Below are 16,953 nucleotides of genomic sequence, written 5' to 3'. Positions count from 1 at the left end.
ATTAACAAAACCTGAAGATTTGAAATGTTGTTTTTATTGAGTTATTCCAAGCCGTGGACTCCGAATTGCTCTGTTTATTCACTGGTTTGTGTGATATGGGCATCTGCAGAGCAAGTTTTCTCATATCTCCCCAGCAACGTGCCTTTCCTCTGGCCGGGAGTCAGCACTCCCAGCCGGGAGAGAGAATGGCAGGTCCAGCTGATCTCTGTGGACGTGATCAGCAGAGAAGACAAAGGGGCTGCTTAATGCTAGTGTTTGAGATTTGGGCATCTGCCTGCTAAGCAGTGGGCAGAGATCACCAACTCCTTTCCGATAGGCCGCTGGGCAGATGTCAAATGGGAGCAACCATTTTGTAGTGAGCGAGGCCCTGTCTGCCATGTCAAAAGAAGGACCACTGGTTCTTTTGGGGCAGCTCCACATGTGGTAGCAACGATGGAAGCTGAGGTGTAGATAGGACTCAGGTGTTCCTGTTTAGAGCAGGGTTAGGCGATGTAATAAAAAGACCTGAGCCCTGTCTATACTACTGCTGCTACTGGGTGGAAGTACACAGTGGCTTTTGTAGCAAAAGATGGGTCCCATTTTCACCAGTTTAGACGTAGCCCAAGAAGATAAATTGATTGGGATCCAGCCAGACCATGCCTCTCAATCCTATTTGATGCTCACTAAATCCAGGAAAGCACCACATTCTGTATAGTCCTTTCACCACAGTTCTAATCACTGTTATTACTTCTGCAAGGTAGAACAGAAAAGGAAAGATGACCATACAATGGTTTTTTTCATACACCAGGATTTATTAAGAACAATAGGTGGAATCAATCCATCTAGATAGAATACACTGCCGGGAGCAATGGGATAGAGCATTTATTCTGCTCTTGAAGGGTAGAGCTATAACTCTCAGGAGGCAAAACCTGGAGTGTTTTGGAGCTACGTCCTCTTATGTGTGCAAACGACTACTCCAGCCCATGGCAACCCTCTAGGTATTTCATTTGTGTGTAGTAATTCCCCCCCCCCCCTTTTTGGAAGAGATTTCCCTCAATAAAATGCACCTCTGGAAGGAGTAAGGGGCCGTGGGTTCAAATAGGTCACAGAATTTAGTGTTTCTTAAGCCTTTAGATAAGGAATTGAGGAAAAAATACATCTTGCTACCTGGATGATCTCTCTCTAAGTGGGAGGCCTGGAATGGAAATTGAAGGGTACAAGTCAGTGAGCCTTGGAGGTTATCAGAGTTTGTTGTGGTTTTTTTAGTCTTTCAGGGTGTGTGTGTGTGTGTGTGTGTGTGTGTGTGTGTGTGTGTGTGAGGGGGTGATCTAAATTGAAAGAGCCTTTTCACTAAGTCTGCTTTCACTCAGTCTGATCTTTCTTGTGGCAGGTGTGTGTGTGTGGGGGGGTGGGTGGATCTCCTCATCTGAGCAGAATTCAGGCAGATGCTGGGAAGTTGAAAGAATGCTTTGGAGTAGCTTGGAAAGGGTTTAAGAGAGCTGATCAAAGTGTGCAAGAGATGCACAACAACTTAGCAAAGATGGCTACAATTGCCCTCTTCAGAAGAGAGGGCTGTGTAGGTTATGCAGCATTGCCCACACAGAGTTAACTCTGTCACCAAAATCAGTAGGAGACAAGTGGGAATGCTTTATTAATGAAACCAGCCCTTTGTGAGCTTCATCTTGAGGCACATTTTCTCCACCTTCCTCATCCTCCTTTGGCTACTGTCTGACCCAGTGTCTCACTCTGTACCTGTCCTTCCAGTTAACCGCTTTCGGGCTTCATCCATAAATTCCTCATGATCACTTGAGTCCTTGACCAATGTGGCATCACTGAGTGTCACTGTGCGGGTTGGCTAGGGAGGGGAAGAAACCATTTCATCTGAAGGACATGAACATGCCTAGTAGGCTGGATGACCAAAAAATGGGCGAACACAACTTTAGCAGCAGACGCAGTTTAAAATAACATGGCTTAATATCTGTAACATGACTCACGCTGGCCTTCAGATTTCTGATGCAGCATTTCTGATATCCTCTATGTCTGTATCCCCTGTCTCAGTGAGAGAAGCCCAGGCTTTTGTGTTGCTGGAGGCAAAATGTGGGTGTATGTTCTGAGGGACAGTTGAGGGGTGTGGTTTCTGGGGGGATTGGGGAGCTCGCACTGTTCTGGGGTGCCCTGGGCAAGGTGCATACAGCATGCTGGAGTCTTGAGCTCCCTACCAACCAACCAGCAACACCACTCATCCCATTGTATTTCTGTTCCAAAAAAATAACAGCTTAATAAAAAGAAAAAATAGGAAAGGGGATTGCAAAAGTGCTAGGGAAGATGGACCAGTGACAGGCCATGCCAGAAAGATAAGAGAAGGACAGCAGAATCAGGAAGTAACATCCTCAGACCTGTTTTCACCCCCCTTCTCCAACTCCTGCTGCTCCCACCCCATACTCCAAGCATCTGAAGACACATGGCAGCTTGGTATTGATAAAGGAAGGGGGCCAAGGGAGAGGGAAAGGCGGTGAGCAGGTTGTCTTCTCTTGCTTTGTTAAAAATCAAATATATTTTATGACAATTGATTTAGAATGGGAAAGAAATTGAGCTCCATTCCCAAAGCCGCCTGGAAAGAAGATTTTTGTGTTTGTGTGTGCCCTTTGTCTGCTGGATCAGAAAACCTGGGGGATGCTGGGCTTGGAAACATGGGTGGAACAGGGGAAAGAGACCTGTCATGCTGCAGCTCCTTCCCTGAAGGGAACCCCTTAGGGCTAATGTTTGATCTGAGGTTTAGTTGTACTACTCAGAAATCTCCAAATGTCAGGGGCTGGGATAAAGCATGGAACGGAACAGGGCTGTATTTTCATTTGCATATGAATGCCAATGTTTGCATAAATGTGAGGTATATGCCACTTATGTATGTGAGCATGCATATACACAAATACATGTGTGAACACATGCTCACACAAATTTTGAGAGACATGCAGCCACCATTGCATTCCCAGTTCAGTGACATACTTGTCCTTAGTTCAGAATGCACATCATGACTCTTCCAGGAGGTGCAGTATGTCCCCTCCTCTGTCTACATTTAGAGATCAATTACAACATTAGGAATACTTCAACATTTTAGCCTACATTTTCATTCTGAAATATGAAGATTCCCCCACATCCCCACAAAATTTGCACACACAGTAAACCAGTCTTTAAAAGAAGATTCTAACAGATCATTGTGTAATCAAAATGCCTAAGCCGTTGTCTATGTACTCCTTTGGGTTGGCAGACCCGCTCTGACTAGCATCAAGAGAAAGCAGGGGGTAACAGTGTTTCTCGGCACAGTGAAAGGGCCAGAGTTATATTAAGTACAGCAAGGTGACTCGAAAAGCATGCCTACATGGCCAGTTCCATTGGTATAAGGGCGGATGTGAATTTAAAAGGTTATAGTTATATTGATAGGACTCCCCATGTGGACACTTATTCCAGTAGATGAGGGCCTATTTCTGGTTTAGCTCATACTTTTTGAAGCAGTTTAAGCTAAACCAGAAAACCCCATTTTTATTCTGAAATAAGAGTATCCACACAGAGTTCTAGCAGTTTAACTATATTGGTATAATTATAGCAGTTTAAATTCCTGTGTAGACAAGCCCAGAGTTTAGGAGCTAGCCATCTGCCCCTTGTGTTTAACTGCCTAACAAAGGTGTGTATATGGCACAGAACTCCCTACGTCTGTGTGTTTATCCCCACCCCCTTACAGACCTATCAGCTGTGTGCACATATTAAGACCTAATTCAGCAAGATACATAAGCATGTGCCTAACTTTCCACACATCAGATGTCCTGCTGAAGCTAAAAATACATTAAACACTTCTCTAATGTCACCTTTCATGTAAGCGATTGTTGTAAATTGTCTCAGGGATGGTATTCAATCTTGAATAGGAGGGGACATGTTTAGGAGACACTCGCTCTTTAAGATAAAGTCTGTGTTATTTAAAACCTGTCCTCCCACCCCCCTCAAAGTTTAGGAACACCTGACTACATCATCAAATCTCCAGGAAGTGCAAGGTGTGTGAGTCAGTGTTGCTGGTGTAACCTTAACATTTGCATTTTCTGACTTATTTTATTTTGACTCTAGCATTGCAATAACATAGGGCTGGGGGTGGATTGTATTTAATTTTCTTGGTTTTTAAAGGAAAAGAAAGAGAGAGAATTTGCATGTACTTAATAATATTAAATCCATCCACAGAGCGGAGCTCATATTCTTTTCTGGTCCCTAAACATGGATCAGCTAAATTTGTAAATGTATAGGTGCATCCTTCTATATGTGAAAATCCCACATCTGAGATTGTAGAACCATTAAATGCATGCACAAGCGGGCTGTGGGACTTGTCATTACCCATTCTAAATGACTTCACAAATTCTGCAGCATGCTGAAAATGCTGACCCATATACATACATAGGGAGCTGATCCTGCTCCCACTTATACTGAATTGTGACTCCAGATGCAGTGAAAATTTCAGGGAGAGGGTAAAATTCATCGCATATCGAAGAGTTTGTGCAAGGCCTTTCACACCACCTCCATGACATGCTAAGAACTTACATGGGGTTTAAGGACCCTTGGCAGTGGGGTGAATTTTACTCAGAGTGAAAGTGTGCATTGAAAAACCTAATTTCACTGTGAGCTAAATCTTTGGGCATCATCAGGAGTTGTACCTGGGTAAGGACTGAGTGAAAACAAAGGACTATGGGATTTGACCCTAGAAGAGACATAACCAGCCATCATTTCCATAGGCCTAGCCTTGAAACCATAGGGGTCAGAGTTTAACATTCCAAAAACAGTAGAAATGTGAACTCCTCTTTCTTCTGACCACAACCTTGCCCAGAAAATGTTGTAATGACCTGCTGGACAACTCTCAGTTCTACCTCTTTCCCCTATAGCTGGACTTCCTACTGTATAAGCATATTTAGGGAGAAGGTGCTGTGCAGAATAGCATTAAGTATGTCTGGATCTATGGTACAGTGTTTATGCCACACACATGCATAGGCCTTATCCTGCAGTCTTTATGCATGGACTGCACTGGGAGTTTGGACTGCACAAGAACTGCAAGTTCAGGCCCTATGTCTATGTTTTAAACATTCTTTTTGTATGTCACAGGGGCAGATCCCAACACTAATTCTTGCAGTAAGGGCATAGCATGTGGTACTTCCCAAGGGTGCCTGCCTGGGTCTTCAGGCTCAACAAGCACTTCGATGTATTGCATGCTGCAAGAGATGTCTGCATCTCTATACCTTCAGTAGGCTGTTGCCTAGGCATTAGCAATGGGAAGCGCTCAGGTTATGTATTCCCTCCTCAATGGCCACTGCAGGATTGTTCCCTCCAGGACATTTCCTAGTGCTTTGTCCAGTCTAGTTGTAAATATCCCGAGTGCTAGGGTTTTGGTGGAATCATGTGCCCGGAGATAAACAGCAGGATAAACAGGTGCTTGGGAGTTTCATTCATCCTTGAGTCTAAGCAAAACAAGGAAAACGCCCTGCATTTCTATCTTAGAGGAGAGCATTGGTGGGAAGGATGAGCCGGTCACAAACGGGCTACGCTTTTGCCCCAATCTCATATGCTGAGGGGCTGCAGCCATGGGGTGCAATACAGTGATCAGTCAGTTAACAGGGATTATCTGTTTTCTCCTTTCTGTGTGTAACCATGGCATTATGCCCATGTACAGTTCTCGGTGAGTAATGGCTGTGCCTTATTCTCTCCTGCATACAGCCTGTGTGACGTTCTGCAGCAAAGATAAGAAACTTCCCATTCGGCACAAGCAGCACAAGAGAGAAAGGTGGAGAGTCGCTCCTCCCCGGTTAACCTCCCCTTCCCAGTCCCCTCTGGTATTCTCCCCTCTCCCCGAGACCATCAACTCAGCGTGGGGCCCTCAACAAACAAGAGCTGGAGGAGGAGGACAAAAAGAGAGGCAGAAAGAGGGAGAAGGGCAGCCCTGTGAAGACATACTCTGCCACACCGGGCCATTTTTGCTGCAGTTTGTAGGCTGCTAGGTGCCAGGAAGCCATTTTGATGGAATCAAGTGCTGTTTGTAAGATGGCCGCATTGGCACGAGGTAGGTTGCAGAGCTGCCTAAATCTTTACCATGCTACCTTCCTCACGCCCGTCTCCTTGTTATCTTGCTAATTTCCAATGAAGGCAGAACAATAACTGGAGCTGGCATGCCCCAGTTCTTTCTCTGCCACCTCCTTCCTCAGGCGGAAAATCTGCACGTACATCCTCCCTCCAGCCCCTCTGTGATATTAATTGAATTAACATACTTCCTAATTTGCCCTGCGTTTTTTTGTGCGCCTGCTCCCATCCTCCTTGTTGTGCTCATCCAGCTGGTAGGAAAGGAACAAACGCTTTATTTCCATTTGCCCATTCGGCTGCATGCGAAAAATCCTTAATGACATATAAAAGGGGTGGGGTGGGTGGAACAACAACCCATCGGGGATTTGGCACACAGACCTCACAATATTCTGAGATAAACCATCTCTGCTGCCGTTTTATTGGCAGATTAAAATATCCATTTTCCTTGTGTTCACTTATTTAGTTATTTATTTTTGTGCTGAGGGAGGGGGAGAGACCCACCAATATTCTGCCGTTTTGTGCTCCTCTTAACAGGCCGCACGTGATTTTTCACTGTCTAAGTTGTCTCCGACAGCCCAGCCAGCGCCTCGGTGACAGAGAGAGCCCCTCCATTAGACTCACACGCAACAAGGACAAAAGCCTTTAAAACCAATTTATTGTTTATTTTTCCCCCAGTGATTTCAGAAGGCTTTCCCCTAAAAGGAACTTAAATACATATCATTAAATCGAAAGCGCTGAGCTCTGCACCCGGGAAGTAGGCCACGCTTTTTATTTCTAAAAATATTTGTCCATTTGCTAAAGAGTAATCAAGCCAGGAAGAGAACCGCCCTCCTCATCTTCTCTCTTTGTTTAAACCACATCATATTTGTATTTACGATTTTAGAAAACAATTTTTTTTCATTTGCTATCATACAAAGTACATATCCCCCCCTTTCCTACTTAATGGGGCCAAATATCCATGATGATCGCTTTTCTGTGCTTTATGTTAAAAAATGCGACAGTATTTTGCCGTAATACACTGAAAATGCAGCAATAATGTTATTATGGGTTCTAGAGTTTGGGGCTTCCAAATATTGTGCTATTTTTTATGTGGAGGAAACTGAAAGCCATGACCTAAGTATGTAATACAGAATACAAATGCCATGCATTGTAAATACATTTCAGGGGCATACCACCCAACACAGAGAGACAGCATTCCACAAAAGCTAGGAATCCAAATGATAACGATAAAAACAAATTGTTTGGTCAAGTCATTCAGATCTTCACCAGGTTTGCTAGAATTACACTATACAGATGTATAACGTATTGGTAGAAATGTTTCATTTAAAAATGCTGATGATAAACTGTAAAGGATCTGAAAATGGTACGAGAATGATTATTGGATACTGTGGGCTCCCACCATTTAGTTTCATACTTGTGTGGCTATTTACCTATCAGTCCATGTTTATGGGTATAGACTTAAGCTTCAGATAAATCTGTCCGTCTGTCTCACCCGTTTTCTTTTCTTCCCTGCCTCCCCATCTGCTTCTTGTGGTGTCTTGTTCTGAATCCCATATAACAGTATGTGATGGGGATAATGAGAATGCGCCTCTGGTCTGCATCATAAACATGCCAACACGAGCCATTGTGTCAGGAGCTGTCATTGACCAGATGGTGCTTAGTTGCCCAGCATTCCTGTTTGTGGGTTCCTCCTTTCTGAAAGCCAGCAAACACCTCAGTGTTAGGGTCCACCAAGATCTACCTCAGCTTTCTAAGAAAAACACAGTGAACTCAGATAACCTACTGTGCAAGGGAAACATTTTCGGAAGGCAGGACTTCATTGTGGCCATGTGAGATGCAGACATAAGTGTCTGGGCCTCTGGTTGCCCAGCGGAGGGTGCAGATCTGGTGGCGCATGGAATTAGATGTGTTCCCTCAATTTATGTTTGCGGGTACAAAACTTTGGGCCTGAGTTTTGTAGGTATAAGTTGTGCCCTCACATGAAGCTGGGCCTCAACCCATCTGAACTTGCATTCCCCCACCATAGAGACTCCAGCTGAGTGCCGTTCAAAAGCCTGTGCTTTTAAAGATGATTCTGATGTTACCTTGGTTTTGCAGTTTGCGAGGAGGGTGGGAGTGGGGTTCGAAGCACCTCTCTATTTTCTATCCTCTCAGATTCTCCCATGTCCCTGTGAAGAAACCTGCCTACACACACGTCAGTGACTTTGGTGGAGGCAGCTGTCAAGAGTGACTGATAAAGTATTGGGTTCTTCCTATGAACAATGCCAGGGAGATCCCAGACAGGAGAGAGACAGAGTCAAGTCCTGCTCTCATTACGGGAATTCAACTTCCATTAAAGCAGTGTTTCTCAAACTGGGGCCGCCGCTTGTGTAGGGAAAGCCCCTGGCGGGCCGGGACGGTTTCTTTACCTGCCACGTCCGCAGGTCCGGCCGATCGCGACTCCCACTGGCCACGGTTCGCTGCTCCAGGCCAATGGGAGCTGCTGGAAGCGGCACAGGCCAAGGGACGTATTGGCCACTGCTTCCAGCGGCCCCCATTGGCCTGCAGCAGCGAACCACGGCCAGTGGGAGCCGCGATCAGCCAGACCTGCGGACGGGGAAGGTAAAGAAATGGCCCGGCCCACCAGGGGCTTTCCCTACACAAGCAGCGGCCCTAGTTTGAGAAACACTGCATTAAATTCAATGGGAGTTGCAGTGGGTATCAGTGAGGGGAGAATTCATGCCTGAGATCTCAAAACAGTCCAGCAATAATAATAATAATAATAATTAATGATAATTATTAATAAATCTAGCTCCAGAAATACCAATTCAAAATATAAACAACTGCTGTTCCTGACTCCAGACAGATGGAGAGAACCTGGCATAATTACACTTACGGAAGGCATTGAAGGACTGCCATGAATGGAACCAATTAAAGAGCGAGTAATGCTCTTGTGAGAGATGAGGCTCCGTGTATGATGAATAATAATCACCCCCTTCATTCCTCCCTATACATCCACAGTCTGTGTCATGGTGGTTCCCGGATACTCGAATCATATGGGCGAGCATGTGTGCCTGCGTTCTGGGTTACCAAGGCTTTGGCTGTCTCTCTAGCAGGGTGAAAATGAACTAAATAGGAAACATATAGACTCCCAGGGGCAGGAGCCTAGCTGGCTTGCTGCCAGGCCCAGCTTCACAGTCTTCATTGTCTAATATTTCTAATGCATGGCCAGCAATCCATTATTTAGGATTTAGGTTAGAGTTTTAAAGGAGTGTGTTTTTCTTGGAATCATGTGGCATGGATTTGGGGAATAGCTCTTTTGTGTGCCTGTGAACATGCATGTGTGTCGTTTTTTGTGATAAGTGTGGGGTGTGCACCTGAGCAGGTTCATGTGTGAGGGCTGGGCATGTGAGAACATATGTATGACAGGGGTCAGCGCATCTCCACCTGAGTTTGCGTAGGCATTGGTGTTTGGTTTACTCTGTGTCTAATATTTCCTGCTTGCTGTCATTGATGGGATTGTGGAATGGAGGGAACCTTCCCTTGGGCTCTGTTAAGGATGGTGCCTTTTTAAAGAGCCAGGGAGTTTGTACAGCAAAACTGCACCAATGAGATGGGTGTCCAAAGTCCCATTTCTAGTGGGCAGATGTCCAGGTCATGACGAATACCATCACAACTGGCTGGGCCTCCCTTATGGGCAATCATTTTCAGGACTGAATGAACCCTAGAGACAGAACTCCCCTTATGCCTTTGGGCTGAGGCACATTGATTTGTGTGTTTCCGGGGAGCAGCTTGCACTGCTTGCTAGTTCTGGGTTAAATTAAGGACTTTCCTTTCCACAGCTGTCTGTCAGAACCCATCTCTGGACCTAACCTCACCTGCTAGGGAGATTTGCCTGCCAGGGACTTTCCTTCAGGAGGGAGGGGAATGGAAGTGGGACTTGGAGAGTTAGGACTAAGCCTATGCTCATCATTTTCTCTAGCCCCTGTCAGTTCTCCACTCAGGGCCAAGTCAAAGTGCTTCTCAATGTTAACTACCTAGTATAGTTGTTCCTGCCACCCCTGTTTAATATAAAACCTCTGTTTGGCATATCTTACACAGCAGGGGCATATCCGTTACCTCTTTTAGAGGCTGTGTTGCTAATTATAGGCAGCTCACATTAGGTGAATGAGTGAGGAATACCTGGCCTAATCAGGAGCGAGACAGATGTGCTCTGATGAAATCTCACCACTCATAGGCTGTTCCACAGCAGGGTGGTTGTTTGTAAATTCTGGAAACACTTTGTTTTCCTGTTTACACCTGCATGTGCAGATCACCTTCCACTCTGTGTATCTACATCTCTAGCCAGGACATATACAAACAGGCATCCCTCCAGCCAGCACTGATATGCAGACACCTTTAGGATGGACCGCAGCAGCTCCCAAACACTCGGCAATGCTCAGTGCAGGTAATTCTTGCTTTTTTATCATGAGTCTTGTCATTTTAGGTGTATTTCTTAAAGCCCCAGCCCCTGGAAGCAAGCAATTACATCCTTTTTTTTTAAGGCGCTAGCCATCATCGTTGCAGAGAAAATCTTGCAAACATGAAGTGAGTGTACAATAAAGCCTCAGACACTAGGAAGAAAATTAAAAAAAAAAAAAAACCAAATATAGAATTTAAAAACATCTCATAATTTTTTGTGGCCTGACTCATGATTTTTGAAAGCTTGAGGTTGGCCATACTGAACGCTGTGCAACTGTTTGGAACAGGGAGTAAAGGAGAATCCTGCATCCAGTCAAACCACACCTGGAGTTTAGGGAGGTAGAATAGAATTTATCCAACTCAGAATGTGTCCATGACAAAGACGTTAACAAGCCAGCCATTCATGCAGCCTCTTGGTCCTGAGAAGTAACTGCACTGGGTTGTCTTTCAGTTATACGATGGATGTGCAGAACAGGTCTAAGTTAAGTGAGTGCCCAAATATACCTGGGGCAGGAGGAGGTGGGGGCGCATGTCTCCTTTCCCTGTCACTCAAACATGCTTATGATTCCCATGAGTATCTCATGCAGCTGCCTACAGAGATGAAGTGGAGGGTTGTGAATATCTGCCGTGATACAATCACAATGGCAGTTACTAGGTAACTTGGCCTGTGATGGGTGGGAGGCCTCCCCAAATTACAGTGTATGCATGTGTGTGTGTCTAGCTTGTTGGATTCAGGGGAATTTGGGCAGAGGCTGGGATTTTATTAGCTGCATGATCTGGTGCAAAAGAAATCACCAGCACCAGGAATTCTGTGGCAAACGCCCCTTGGAGCTGCTTTTGTAGTTTTTTGGGGGGATGAAGGGACATAAGAGTTAGACGCCAGGGTTCCCTTCCCTTTCTCGAGCAGAGAGTGACGGGAAGGAGACTATGACAGCAAACTGATGCCACAATGCTGCATCTTGTGTTTTACTAGCTCTTAAACCAGTGACTCCCAGCCCTTCCCTTCCCAGCACAGTGGAGGAGAAGCCCAGGGTTGTGTTCTTGGGAAGGCCAGTACCATAGACAGTTCTCTGGGTAATAGAACTTGGGGCACGTGGCATGGGCTGGCCCCTAAGGGAAGGAATTGCTGTATTTACTCACAAGAAGTGCTGCTTATTACACCCCCACCCTGCCCCTGTGCGCGCACACACTCTCTAAATTATCAACACAAAAGCCACCCCCCTCTCCACAACCCTTTGCTTGCAAGTTTCAGCTTCTCTGGGGGTATTCCTATGAAACTTGCAGGCAAAGGGTTGTGAAGGGGGAGGTGGCTTTTGTGTTCATTTTCTTTTTTAGCAGAGTGGTTCTTGCTGCTGGTCGCTGGGACTCCCTTTTGTAAGAGAAGAAGCAGGGAGAGTGTGCGGGTGCATGTGTGAATGCGCAGAGGCATGAGTGCACACGTGTCTCTGAGCACTTCCACATGTGCACTCATGTTTCACGCCGGCCGGCTTTTGAATCAGCTTTTGCCACCACTCTTCGCAGTCTCTTGAGCCTGGGCATAGAGGCCCTGCAAGGTCATGGCACCTGAGCATGGAGCCAGGGTTCCTAGTGCCAGGACCCGGAAGACAGACCTCTGCTTTCTTGTTTTACGTGGGCCCTGCTTTGGCTGTGACGTGTTATGCTCAGAGGAGTGGGTGAGGATAGCCTGTGCAGAGCTCTGTGTGAGAGACAGGAGCGGAGACACGATTGCTGAACAAAGACAGTGTTACCCTCCAGGGACTGGTGAGGAATTCTCCTCGGTTAATACAACTGTGTGTCAAGCTGGCACGTTAATTGGGCTCTTGCACCCCCCAAATCCCCAAAACACTGCCTGAGGGTTCTTTTAGCTGTTCCCTGGTTGCATCTCCGTGATCCATTGTGTAAGTCTTACCATTGCCCCTATTGTCCACTGCTTTTACTGTGTTTTTAAATCAAGGTGTAGAGAAGTGAATTTGCAGCTCATGAAAATGAAGGGCTAATAGCACACACTAGAGTTGGGCCTTGTGCAAACTTCATCCCTCCCCCATCTCTGCCACTGCATCCCAATCCTGACTGGCTGCACCCCTGATTGGCAGCACCCCTGGCGGTTCCAGTCCGGGGCTGCTCTATCCCACACAGCTCTGCCAATGAACCTCTGTCTTCACTCCTAGCAGCCCCAGCTAGTCCAGTCCTGTACCTTCCCCAAGCCGTGCTTGTACATCATGTGAGATGGACAGCTATCGACTAGGTACTAGGCTGAGACCCGTCAACCTCATCTCACTTGTGATCAAATTAATTGGGTGCCCATGCATAGAAAGCTAAATATATTGGGAGCAGACTGATATTTCATGTGGTTGGGGTGGGAATATCTTCCAAAAATGCCCTTTTCCAGTCTGTTTGCAAAGAAGAGAAAAGGGGAATAAGTCTCCCTGTACCTCAGCACCCTTCCCTGTGTATCTGTAGGTTACATCTGGCTTTCAGACCAGGTGGATTGCCTGAGCCTCCTTCTATTCTCAAATGTTACAATACAGCTTCATTTAGCTGCCTGTACTTGGGAAACTATAGGAAATGGCTGGTCAGTGTTCGCTATTCTGCAACATATAATGTGCCTGGGGAATAAAGTGACTGTCTGTGAAGGTACCTATATAACCCCCATCACATGGCATCTGAGCACCCTCAAGGATTTAAAAATAGAATGAACCATCTCTTTCCCTCCTCGCCTATGGGAGAAATAACTTGATTGACACAAAAGGTTTTTTGCCTTTGTGTTACTTTATGGGTGTGTGAACAGGGCTGGCCTTGTGGGAAACTGGACTAGAGCAGGTGAAGGGATTTTATGCCCCCCACGTATGGGATGCGTGGCTGGAGGAAAGGGATGTGACTAGATCATCTCTGTGCTCTGGCTATCCCTGGCTGCCAGAACAGCCTTGGCCATACGCAACCAAGTGTAAGTTTGAGGAGCTGGTTTTTCTAGTCATCAAAACCAGAAGGGCCATTTATTTTGTCTGTATTTCTTGATCTACCCACACCAGAGCCAGCCTCAGCATTTTTTAGATCAGCATGTGAAACAATTCTGCCCCCCCATCCTCTTCCAATTGTAAAGGACACTTGCCCACTATGACTGCACCCCTACAGACAGGGCTGGCTAGAGGAGATGGGGAAGAGTTGGGCTCCATCATTCTCTGGCACAGAGCCCAAATTTAAGCCTGACCTCCCTGCTTATCCATTCTTGTATCTTACTGCATCCGCACCCACGCCCCTCCACACCTCAGTGCTGCCAGCCTGGACCCCTTGTTTGTCCTCTTCTCACACAGATGTCTGTGCTCTCTTTCACATCCCCTTTCACATGTGGAGCACCTTCCCCGAGCCGATCTACAGTCTCTGCCCTCCCCTTCTTCAAACTCGTCCTCAAGACCCATTTCTGTCTTGTTACCTGCAAGAAATTAACCAAGTTGGAGAGAGCTGATAGTTATAGGGAAAAACAGAAACAAAAAATGTTGACTGTATGTTTCCTCCCTCTCCCCAACCCCGTTTAATGCTTGTTGTTAGACTGTGGCCTCTTCAGAGAAGGGACAGTGTTTTATTTTATGCGTGGGCAGTGCCTAGCATATTGCAGGTGCTACTATAATATTTCTCCAGCATCATTTATAACTGATGCACATTGCGTGTAATGAGCTCTTGTGGTCTTGCCCACCCCACCCCCCACTTCCCTAGCTCCTCCAAGAGCCTCCCAGTCCAGCTGCTTGTGTTGGGGTCTGTGGGTAGCTGCCAACATTTAGAGAAAATGTGCCAGGGATAGGTGTCCACTTAAGCTGGGAGATGCTAGGGTCCCCAGCCACTGGAGGGCTTTATGGACATTCAGGTGAATTTTGGGACCTATACCTGTGACACAAATCAATTCCCTAATTGTCACAATGACGCTGAGAGGTAGGGAAGCGTTGGTATCCCCAGTTTATAGAAGTGGAAACTGGCACAGAGGCTCAAATTTAAAAACATGGGTATACACCATTAATTACCTGCACCTCAAGACTTAGATCTCTAACTTTGGGCACTCAAGTTTGTAAACTTTTGTCTATGTGATGTAGCAAAGGGAGTCAGGGTCGAAATTCAGATGAGTCTCTTGCTCTGTCCACTAGACCGTGCTGCCTCTCATTGAGACCATGCTATCGAGCCACCCATCCTTGCGGTCAAAGGTCACATTAGCTGCTTAGCAGAGATGCAGGCCGGGCCACAGGCAGTCGACAGGGAGGGTACTAGCTCATTGACGGACCCCTGGGTGGCATTACCCCCTCAATTGTGAACTTGCTGTTTGGGAAGATCCCAGATCAATGGGCCTATATCTAGCAAGAGCTCTCAAAGGTCAGTCTTAAGTGATTGTAACGGGGCTGTGAATACCTTGTGTTTTTAAGAAAAACCAGGGACAAGCTTTTGGACTCCAGGACTGGCTTGCATTTTCAAGGCCATCTTTGCAAGGAAAAGGGCTGGAAGTTTGCTTTCTTAAAAAATGAAAGCTGAGATTCTCCTTTAAATTCCTTGGTTCTCCAGATGGACCCGTGGTCAGGGCTCTGGTGTGCCCTCAAAGCCAGCTCTGTGTGTGAATGACTTGTCGAGCTAGAGCTAAGATGAAGAAAGGAGTTTTGCTTTCCGTTCTGAACGTGGGGAGGTTTGCGCTCATTCCTCTTTCTTGTGGGAGTGAGTTCCAAAGTCTAGTTCCATCCCCTGAACTTACAAGCCTCCCCCTATTGGTCCACATTACTCCAGTGGAATGTAGTTGTTGTAGGAGGTCAGTCATGGAGGGCGAAGCGATTACTCCTAACAGGTGCCAGGTCCATGAGGGGCTTTGAGTATCAGGATATAGGCCTTGACTAAGGCTCTGTACTCAGTGGGGCACGTGTGCAGGGAGTGGATGTGTGTCCTGTGTGACTGTGCATTTTGTAGCAGCTGGAACTTTCAAGGTGTGAAGGGGTTCATTCCTGGCCACTTCCATGACTGATAGGCTAGGATGCAATTTTCCGGTCATCAGAGATGGAAGTGGGATTTTTGCCACCACAGCCCTTTGGGCTCCCAACAGCACTGAGGAATCTGGAGGAACCCCACAAGCCCCAGACAGATTTAATTTGATGGCGGTGGAGATGGTGTTATAGAGGAGGCAAATTCCTCAACATGTGAATCTTTTCCTGCCAGCATCACCCCGGTCTTGCCTGGGTTCAGCGTGAGCTAGTTGCTCTCCACCCAGTTGCTGATTTTGGCCAACTCCTGGAGAAGAATGGGAGATGGTGCTGTTTGTGTTCCATGCCAAGGAGTCAGGAGCGGTGCGGTGCCTGTATCCTGCTGGCATTTAAGCCTGTGTCATTTCAGTAGCTCTCCCAATGGCTTCACATAGATATGGGAGAACGGAGCCTTGTGGGACTGGAGAGGTGAGGGATTTTGGAAGCAGAGGAGCTGTTGCCCATGACAACTCCCTGGGCTCAGTCTGAGAGAAAGGAGCTGAGCTGTTTCTAGGCATTATTGCTAACACCAGCAGCCTGTGGAGGTGGGACCTGATCAACTGCATTAAATGCCACAGACAGGCCCAGTGGCATAAGGATGGACATATTCCCATTAGCTATGAACAGGAACAGGTCGTTCGCCAGAGCAACAAGTGCTGACTCTGTCCTGAAGCTGGAGGGGGAGGGATCCAGGGTACTGGCCCGTGGCACTAGAGCCTCTTTATTGCCATTTCTTCATCAGCTTTGCTTCGAAAAGGGGGTTTAGACACCGGGCAATAGTTCGTGAGGCCTCTCAGCACAGGGAGAAGGGAAGGCCCCATGGATGAACATTCACGTTGCCACTCTAGGAATGAGGAGACACAGGCTGCACGACAGCCTGACTTACGCTTTCTGCATCTCGCCCGCCCCCAGGATCTGGCCCGTAGCCTTTGCTATTTTCTTCTTTTGCTGTTGGTGACACATTTCTGTCAGGACTCGAAAGGAGAATCCACATGGGCTTCTAGTCAGGTCAGATGTGATCAGCTGCCAAACCAAACCATGGCAGTGGGCAGCGAGGAAAGCAGCTGCTTTGATTACCAGAGAACACGAAAGACCTGCCAATGGTAATTCCCAGGTAAAAGTGGGGTTCTGTTTACGCTGCATGCCTAATGCAAAAGCCAGGTCCTGAAGGCCTGACAGCCATGTTGCTGAAAACGTTGCTGCTGGAATGACACTTATGTTGGCACAGGACTCTTTGTTACTTATTTTGGCCTTAGATTGAATTGGTTTGCACTGGATTAATGGCACCAGTTTGATGGCAAGTCTGGGGCAGTGAACACCTGCTAGACTTTACTTTTCACACTCACTCCTAGAGAGTTCATAGCTCATGTCTGAGGATGGGAAAGCTTATCCCCTTCCAAGTTCTTAGACAGCAAATACCATAGCAGCCAGAGGGGGGAATGGATTA

General features: G+C 46.7%; 1 long non-coding RNA gene across 1 annotated transcript in view; it reads left to right on the top strand.

The window, feature by feature from the left end:
* The window catches only part of LOC117884140, a 57,941-nt gene that overhangs the window by 12,741 nt on the left and 28,247 nt on the right, over nucleotides 1-16,953 (top strand). Inside the window, exon 3 of the long non-coding RNA XR_004647500.1 lies at nucleotides 5,722-6,064. This is a non-coding gene — a long non-coding RNA (uncharacterized LOC117884140). The remainder of the gene's footprint in view (nucleotides 1-5,721; nucleotides 6,065-16,953) is intronic.

This window comes from Trachemys scripta, chromosome 10 (genome assembly GCF_013100865.1).
Source record: "Trachemys scripta elegans isolate TJP31775 chromosome 10, CAS_Tse_1.0, whole genome shotgun sequence".
Taxonomy (NCBI): Eukaryota; Metazoa; Chordata; order Testudines; family Emydidae; genus Trachemys; species Trachemys scripta.
The sequence above is the reverse complement of the archived record's forward strand: the minus strand, read 5'-3'. Positions and strand labels throughout refer to the sequence as shown.